This window comes from Erinaceus europaeus, chromosome X (assembly GCF_950295315.1).
Source record: "Erinaceus europaeus chromosome X, mEriEur2.1, whole genome shotgun sequence".
In the NCBI taxonomy this organism is placed as follows: Eukaryota; Metazoa; Chordata; class Mammalia; order Eulipotyphla; family Erinaceidae; genus Erinaceus; species Erinaceus europaeus.
This window is the reverse complement of record NC_080185.1, coordinates 41,960,179-41,969,886: the sequence shown is the minus strand read 5'-3', so window position 1 is coordinate 41,969,886 and position 9,708 is coordinate 41,960,179. Positions and strand designations below refer to the sequence as shown.

General features: G+C 45.4%; 1 protein-coding gene across 10 annotated transcripts in view; it reads right to left on the bottom strand.

Moving 5' to 3' along the window:
• SEPTIN6 (septin 6) overlaps positions 1-9,708 on the bottom strand; it is a 111,423-nt gene that overhangs the window by 47,694 nt on the left and 54,021 nt on the right. The gene's annotated exons all lie outside the window — the stretch shown is intronic.

Sequence of the window (9,708 nt, the reverse complement as noted above, 5' to 3'; positions counted from 1 at the left end):
CGTGAAGTGACCCCTCTGCAGGTGGAAAGCCAGGGGCTCGAACTGGGATCCTTACGCTCTGCACCATATGCGCTTAATCCGCTGCACTACCACCCGGCCCCCCATAATGTGACTTTCTTTTCTATCCAAAAACAGTGAACCTGAAGACAGCAAAATAGCTTAGTTAGATAGTACGCTGTCCAGCCCTCACCGCATTGAAAGAAATTCTGATGCTGTGGTCTCTCTCACTCTGTCTGCTCCTCCTTGTCCTGCAAGGCTTCTCTCTCCCCCTCCCATGCCACCCCAGCATCCCTGAACCTCTCTCCTGCTCTAAGTAGGTCAGCCTAGCTTTGGCCCAGGCTCTCCTCCCATTACCTGGGTTAGCCATCACCAGAGCCCTTATCCAACCCAAGGCCATCAGCTTGCAGGTGTGGGGCACAGTCACAGCAGAAGCAGAGTCCAGGCAACACCTCTCATCTGCAGGAGCCCCCCAACTTGGGCTATTCTGAGAGCCCTGCCCAGCCCTGGGCAGAGAAGGGTAACGAGTTTCACAAACAAGAGCCTTGGAATATTCTAGATTCAGACAAGCCGCCTGCAGAGGCGAGACCCACAGATACAGGATAAAATCTAAAGATAGACCGTTTCTCCCTGCCTTTCATCCCTCCCAACTGTGAAGGGAGGCAGCACCAGAGATTCTCTTGGTTGTGAAGATCCTTAGAAAGTTCCAAAAGAACTCAGAGTGAAGGTGGAGGGGTGCAGTCCTTATGTCTGGCTAATCGATTTGGGAATGGCTGGCTGATTGGAACAATCTGACAGCTGTGCGGCTGAATTTTCCCCCCTCTACATTATGTAACTTTGTGTCTCTCTGCACAAGGGCCCTGTGGCTGAATTTTTCCCCCTCTACATTATGTAACTTTGTATCTCTCTGCACAAGGTATCAAGGGAGAAAAGAAAACTGACTTTTGGCTCCTCCACCCTGGATCTCTAGCTGCCCTGAGCTGCTGCCTCTGGCTCTTGGGGGATTCTGGAAAGGCCAGTGGAGCAGATCAAACAAAGCGGTCAATCACTCAACAATATGAGATTCCACTCATCCCTCTCTATAACCTCAGTCAGAGCCAGAAACGTATCAGAGATACAGGAAGGGCCCCACCAAGCATGCCAGGTTCAACACCACCACAACCACCCACCCTCCCACTCCAGGGCCTCATCTAACCACAGGGAGTATCTTTCCCATCCACTTTGTCATGCTCACTGGCCTCACGTCCACCAGGAGTAAAATCTCTCACACATAGATTATCTCTTCTGACAAGGAGAACCTGAACTAGAGTTGGTGTATTGCACCAAAGTAAAAGACTCTGGGGTGAGTGGGTGGGGAAGAGTACAGGTCCAAAAAGGATGGCAGAGGACCTACTGGGGGATGTATTGTTATGTGGAAAACTGAGAAATGTAAAAAAAAAAAAAAAAAAAGATCATCTCTGGGCCAGGTAGTGGCACACCTAGTTAAGCGCTCACATTACAGTGCACAAGGACCCAGGTTCAAGCCCCTGGTCCCCACCTGCAGGGGGAAAGTTTCACAAGTGCTGAAGCAGGGCTGCAGGTGTCTCTCTGTCTTTCTCCCTCTCTATCTCCCCATCCTTTCTCAATTTCTCCCTGTCTCTGTCCAATAATAAATAAATATTTTTTTTTAAATCGTCTCTTCTGATTCAGAGGACCTAGTGGGGTTTGTATTGTTATATGGGAATCTGGGGAATGTTATGCATGTACAAACTATTGTACTTACTGTTGAATGTAAAACATTAATTCCCCAATTAAAAAAAATCATCTCTTCTGTCCCCCCACCCAAAAAAAAAAAAAAACAGCCCGGGTGGTGGCCCACCTGGTTGAATGCACATATTATAGTGTGCAAGGACCCAGGTTCAAGCTCCTGGTCCCCACCTGCAGGGGGAAAGTTTCACGAGTGGTGAGGCAGTGCTGCAGTGCTGAAGGTCTCTCTGTCTCTCTCCCTCTTTATCATCCCCTTCCCTCTCAATTTCTGGCTGTCTCTATCAAATAAATGAAGATAAAAAAAATAAACAAGGGAGTCGGGCTGTAGCACAGCGGGTTAAGCGCAGGTGGCACAAAGCACAAGGACCGGCATAAGGATCCCGGTTCGAACCCCGGCTCCCCACCCTGCAGGGGAGTCGCTTCACAGGCGGTGAAGCAGGTCTGCAGGTGTCTATCTTTCTCTCCTCCTCTCTGTCTTCCCCTCCTCTCTCCATTTCTCTCTGTCCTATCCAACAACGACAACAACAATAATAACTACAACAATAAAACAACAAAGGGCAACGAAAGGGAATAAATAAATAAAATAAATATTTTTTAAATGTTTAAAAAAATAAATAAATAAAATAAACAAATAAATAAGCCACTTACCTACCTTCAACTCTCTCCTTTTCATCATTGCCATTTGTCTTTAAATTTTCAGGGTAGGTTACCATTAAAAAAATTTTTTTAAAAATTAAAAATAAAATCTATCTATTTATTAGTAAGAAAGAGAGGCAGAGTGCTCCGGGTAGTGGTGCAGTGGATAAAGCATTAGACTCTCAAGCATGAGGTCCTGAGTCCGATCCCTGGCAGCACATGTACCAGAGTGATGTCTGATTCTTTCTCTCTCTCTCCTCCTACCTTTCAAATAAATAAATAAATCTTAAAAAGAAAAAGAGAGACAGAAAGGAAGAGAGAGGGAGTCGGGCTGTAGCGCAGCGGGTTAAGCGCAGGTGGCGCAAAGCACAAGGACCGGCATAAGGATCCCGGTTCAAACCCCGGCTCCCCACCTGCAGGGGACTCGCTTCACAGGCGGTGAAGCAGGTCTGCAGGTGTCTATCTTTCTCTCCTCCTCTCTGTCTTCCCCTCCTCTCTCCATTTCTCTCTCTCCTATCCAACAACGACAACAACAATAAAACAACAAGGGCAACAAAAGGGAATAAATAAATAAAATAAATATTTTAAAAAAAAAGGAAGAGAGAATCAGAGCAGCACTCTGGCACCTGAGATGGCTGGGGTTCAATCTCAGGACCTCTTGCTTGAGAGTCTAGTGCTTTATCTATTGTGCCACCTCCCAAGCCACCAGGGTGGGCCTTCTTAACCTGGGGTTTATGGGCCTCTGAAGCTACCTGGAGAGAATCCATATGATCTATGAATTTGGATGGGTAAAATAAAAAAATAAACATCTTGTTCCACTAAGCTCTAACACAAATGCAGCAAACCAGTCAAACCCACCATCATTTATTTATTTAGATAGATAGATAGATATAGATAGATTTTTTTTTCCTATGACAGTGGAAGCAGATGGCTCAAAATGGGCTTTTGGCTCATTATAGCCTTTTTTTTTTTTTCTTCTTGGCCGCCAGAGTTATCACTGGAGCTTAGTACCTGCTCCTAGCAGCCATTTTTCCTTCTTTTTTAAAATTTAAATTAGATATGAAAGAGATAAATTGAGATGGGAGGGAGGGAGGGAGAGAGACAGAGAGACACTTGCAGACTTGCTTCACCGCTTGTGACGCTTCCCCCCTGTAGACGGGGACCACGGTCTTGAACCCGGGTCATTTGTACAAGGCAATGTGTGTGCCCAACTGGATATGCCTCCACCCAGTCCCCAGATAAAAATAATATCTATTTATTTGTTTGTTTATTCATTTTTTACCAGAGCACTGCTCAGCTCTGGCCTATGGTGGTGCAGGGTATTGAACCTGGGACTTCAGAGCCTCATGCATAAGTCTCTTTGCATAATCATTATGCTATCTACCCAACCCCCAAAGATCTTTTTTTTTTCAGGAACTGAGACAGAAACACATGAAATACTACATCAAAAAGGTAAAAATGGTGGGGGGGGGGGGCTCAGGCGGTAGTGCAGTGGGTTAAGCCTACATGGTGCGAAGAGCAAGGACCAGCATAAGGATCCTGGTTCAAGCCCCTGGCCCCCACCTGCAGATGAAGTAGGTCTGCAGGTGTCTGTCTTTCCCCTTCTGTCTTCCTCTCCTCTGTCGATTTCTCTCTGTCCTATCCAATAACAATGACAGAAACAACAACAATAATAATAACAACAATAAACAACGGCAACAGGGGGGGAAATAGCCTCCAGGCGCAGTGGATTCCTAGTTGCAGGCATGAAGCCCCAGCAATAACCCTGGAGGCAAAAAAAAAAAAAAAGGTAAAAATCTTTCAGTGACTGTGTTTTGGGTCTGAGTGTCATAGTTTAGGTGTTTGGATGTGTTCTGTTGAGAATGAGTCCCCAGATCTCACTAAACCACCCACGAAACTAAAGGTACAAGACAAATCTGGTCTAGACACAGTTTTCTTCTTTTTTTATTTATTCCCTTTTGTTGCCCTTGTTTTATTATTGTTATTGATGTCCTTTGTTGTTAGATAGGACAGAGAGAAATGAAAAGAGGAGGGGAAGACAGAGAGGGGGAGAGAAAGAAAGACACCTACAGACCTGCTTCACCGCCTGTGAACCGACTCCCCTGCAGGTGGGGAGCCAGTGGCTCGAACTGGGATCCTTACGCTGGTCCTTGCTCTTTGTGCCACGTGCGCTTAACCCGCTGTGCTACCGCCCGACTCCCAAGTGTTAGATTCTTAAGCACAAGGTTCCAAGTTTGATCCGTGGCATCAAATGCCCCACAGTGGTGCCCTGGTTCTTTCTCTCTCCCTCTTCTAAATAAATAGATCTTTGGAGGAAAAAATGGTAGGCTAGCAAAATAGCTCACACGGCTAGTGTATTACATTGCCATGTGTGCAACTCAGGTTCAAGCCCAGCCCCCACCGCAATGAAGGAAGCTTAGGTGCTGTAGTCTCCACCCCCCTCTCTCTCCCTCTTTCTATCTGTCTCATTCTGTATCAAAAACAAACACCTTCGCTCTTTTTTAAATTTATTTTTAAATAGTTATGTTTATCAATATATATTTATTTATGAATGAGAGACATAGGAGAGAGAGAGAAGGAGAGAGAGAGAGAAAAGAACCAGTCATTTAGGTATATGTGCTACTGGGGATTGAACTTGGGACCTCATATCTAAGAGTCCAACAATCCAACATTATATCTATTATGCCACTTTCCAGGCCACAGGAGTTATGTTTGTTTATTGTGGGGCTGGGTGGTGGTGCAGCAGGTTGAGTGTACACATTATAGTGCACAAGGACCTGAGTTCAAGTCCCTGGTCCCCACCTGTAGGGAAGAAGCTTCACAAGCAGTGAAACAGGTTTGCGGGTATCTTTCCCTCTCCCTCTCTATTTTTCCTTCCCCTCAAAATCTCTGTCCTATCAAATAAAGAAACTTAAAGGGGGGGCAGGCAAAAATGGCTGCCAGAAACAGTGGACTCATAATGGAGGCACTGAGCCTCAGTGATAACCCCAGTGGCATTTAAAATATATCTTTATCGTGGTCCGGGAGGTGGGGCAGTGGTAAAGCTTTGGACTCTCAAGCATGAGGTCCCGAGTTCGATGCCCGGCAGCACATGTGCCAGAGTGATGTCTGATTCTTTCTCTCTCCTCCTATCTTTCTCATAAATATATAAAATCATATATATATATATATATATATATATATATATATATATATATATATATCTTTATCATGAGAGAAGAGAGAGGGAGAAGTCACAGTGCTGCTCAGCTTTGACACAAGACGGTGCTGGGGAGTGAACTTGAGGGTAGCCTTGGAGCCTCAGGCATGCATGCCAGCACTCTAACAGGTGGCCTAAACGAATTCTTCACGAGGGGGCCAGTCAATGTGCACTGTCTGCCCTCCTCCAGGGAACCTATAAGTTTCAGTCTATTGATTATGCTCACAGACCTTGTCCTGAGCACTGATCAACACAAGTGGAGGACAGACTGCTTTACTGGGACCAGGCAGGAATGAGCAATGACATCCTGGTCTCTGCAGTTTCTCTTTTCCCTGAGGAACAGTACGTCCATGTGACAGAGCAAATGACCTCACTCTCTCAAACTGCCAAGTGCAAGACCACGCATGGCAGCATGACTCATTCAGCGCTCCATCCATGCCCATGAAAAGCATGAAAAAAGCCACTCTCTTACTCGCACTATAGTTTCCTCAGCTCTGGCGTATGGTGGTGCTGGGGATTGAACCTGGGGCTCTTTCTGCAAAACCACTACATTCTCTTCCCAGCCCTATAATTCAAATAGACACCACCAAATTTGCCCTGAGAAAGATTGGCTTCACCTCTCACTCCCATAACCTTAAAAGAGTTCACCTGGTATTAATAGATTATATATATTAAACACCATGGGTAAAAACATTCTCCTATGCATAGGATTTTTTTTCTTTTTAAAAAATTTTATTTTAATTATATTTATTTGTTGGATAGAGCAGTCAGAAATTGAGAGAGAGACACCTGTAGCCCTGCTTCACCATTTGCAAAGCTTTCCCCCTGCAGGTGGGGGACCAGGGGCTAGAACCTGGGACCTTGAGCATTGTAACATGTGCGCTCAGCCAGGTGCACCACCACGCAGCCTCCACAGGATTTTTTTCATCCATGCTGCAGGGCTAGAGTCGCGGGAGAGAGACCAGGAACTGGTGGCAGCACGGTAATACAATTCTTTATTCATGCGGACACCCCAGAGTCAGCGTAAGCTCACCGGGTTAAGCCATGTGGCGCCAAACTGCAATGGCCGTCTCCTGCTCTGCACTCCGCCCCTTCTCCAGGTCAGGACATGGGAGAGAAAAGAGCGAAACCAGGACCAGAAATGGGCTTTATAGGGTAAAACCAGAAGTGGGAAGTCAGGAACGGAGCTGGCTGGGAAAGGGGATGGAGAAAAGAAAGAACGGAAAGGCAGAAAGCTTCAGTAGCTACAGTTGCTAGAGTTTTAACTGGCAGGATTAATGTACCCTGCAGGCAGGGCAGGTCTCGAGGTAGAAAGAAGATAGATAAAAGGAATGTGTGGGGAATCTTTCAGGCAAAACAATGATTATGTAAATAGGCCATAGTATCAGCAACGGAACAGGGGGGGAGCAGTGGGCTGGCTTAATGTCCAACACATGCTTTATGCATGGGGACTACAGAGTATAGAGCATAGTGGTTCTACAAAGACTTTCATGCCTGAGGCTCTGAGGTCCCAGGTTCACTCCCCAGAACTAACATAAATCAGAGCTGAGCAGTGCTTTGGTTTAAAAAAAAAAAAAGTCACTGTCTCATTTTGGTCAAGTTGAGAATCATTTCATTTGGTGATCAGATATTTCTATTTCTCCCTGTCATTTATTTATTTATTTCTTAATCAAGAGTAGATGTTTGGGGTTGGGCAGTGGCACATAGAGGTTAAGCGCACATAGTATTAAGCACAAGGACCCACACAAGGATCCCTGTTCAAGCCCCTGGCTCCTCACCGGCAGGGGGGATGCTTCACAAGCAGTAAAGCAGGTCTGCCAAGTGTCTATCTTTCTCTCTCTCTCTCTATCTCCCCTTCCCCTCTCAATTTCTCTCTGTCCTATCCAACATAAAATGGAAAAAAATGGCCACCAGGAACAGTGGATTTATAATGCAGTCACTGATAACCCTGGAGGCAAAAAAAAAAAAAAAGAAAAGACTGGATGCTCATTTTACATTAAAATAAACACTATTCTTTAACTTGCAATGATGTTCTTTACATCTGTAGTTTGTTTTCACTTTTGTTTGTGGTGTTTTGTTTTGTTGATGGTGGTGTGGGAAATTGAACCTGGGACTACGGAGCCTCTGGCAGGAGAGTCTCTTTGCATAACCATTATACTATCTACCCCCACTCCACATTTTGTGCCATGATTAGAAAACCTTCTTAGGCCTGCAAAATTAGTTCACATGGACAGTGCACCACTTTGCCAGGTCCTTGACCCAGGCTGGAAGCCAGGCTCCCAACACACTGAAGGAAGCTTTGGTGCTATGGTCGCTTTCACTCTGCCTCTCTACCTATATGTTTAAAAAAGAAGAGGAGTTGGGGGTAGCGCAGCGGGTTAAGCACAGGTGGAACAAACCGCAAGGACTGGCGTAAGGTCCCGGCTCCCCACCTACAGGGGAGTCACTTCACAGGTGGTGACACAGGTCTGCAGGTGTCTATCTTTCTCTCTCCCTTCTGTCTTCCCCTCCTCTCTCCATTTCTCTCTGTCCTATCCAACGACAACAATAACAACAGCAATAACTACAACAATAAAACAACAAGGGTAACAAAAGGGAATAAATAAATAAATAAATATTTTTAAAAAGAAAAGAAAGAAACCGTCTCTAGCCCCAAAGCCATAAAAATATACTCATATTTTCCCTTTCCGTTTTTAGAATCTGTTTTCAGTCCAGCTGGAGTCTATCTTTGCCAATGGTGTCTGTGTGGGAGGATCTCATTTTAGTGTTCTAATGTCTGTCCTATTTCCCCAGCACCATTACTTGAATAGTTCATTCTTTTCCTTTCTGTTTTATTTGATAGGACAGAGAGAAATTGAAAGGGAAGCGGGAGAGGGAGAGGAAGAAAAAAAAAAAAAAAAGATAGACACCTACAGCACTGCTTCTCCCCTGCAGGTATGAAGCAAGGGCTCAAACCAAGGCGCTTGCCCATGGGAATGTGTGTGCTCAACCTTGCCGCTCGCTGCAAGGTCCCTGAATAGTTTATTCTTTCCTTGCTAACTTGACTTAAATGTGTCGGATTCTTTTTCTTTTCTTTTTTTTAATATTTATTTATTCCCTTTTGTTGTCCTTGTTGTTTTATTGTTGTAGTTATTGTTGTTGTTATTGATGCCGTCGTTATTAGATAGGACAGAGAGAAATGGAGAGAGGAGGGGAAGACAGAGACGGAGAGAGAAAGATAGACACCTGCAGACCTGCTTCACCGCTTGTGAAGTGACTCCTCTGCAAGGTGGGGAACTGGGGGCTCGAACCGGGATCCTTAAGTCGGTCCTTGGGCTATGTGCCACGTGCGCTTAATGATTCTTTTTCTTTTCTCTTTCTTATCTGAATTTGGGGTATTAATGGTTCACTCACAGTCAACAATAAAATACAGTAACAAAGTGTTCCGGGAGATGGCACAGAGGATAAGGATTTGGACTCTCAAGCAGGAGGTCTCGAGTTCAATCCCCAGCAGCACATGTACCAGAGTGATGTCTGGTTCTTCCTCTCTCCTCTTAGCTTTGTCATTAATAAAAAGCCAGAATAATCCGCCCACAATTCCCTTGGTCATGTGACTGCTAACTGCTTGCTTACCTTTGGATCTGCAGATTTTTGCCACCAAGGTTATTGCTCAATGACTGCATGACAAATCCATCCCTCCTGGCAGTCACCACTCCTGTTTTTTTTTTTTAATCAATGAGGTTATTATTATTGTTGTTATTATTGTTGTCATTGTTGTTGGACAGGACAGAGAGAAATGGAGAGAGGAGGGGGAGAGAAAGATAGACACCTGCAGACCTGCTTCACCGCTTGTGAAGCAATCCCCCTGCAGGTGGGGAGCCGGGGGCTTGAACCGAGATCCTTACGCCAGTGTTTGCTCTTTGCGTCATGTGCGCCTAACACGCTGCGCTACCGCCCAATCCCCCCCAATTTTTAAAAAAATTATGATGTTTATTTATTGGATAGAGAAAGTCAGAAATCGAGAGGGTGGGGTCAGGCGGTGGCACACCTGGTTAAGCTGACACATTACAGTGTGCAAGGACCCAAGTTCAAGCCTCTGGTCCCCACCTGCAGGGCGGGAAAGATTCATGAGTGGCGAAGCTGAGCTGCAG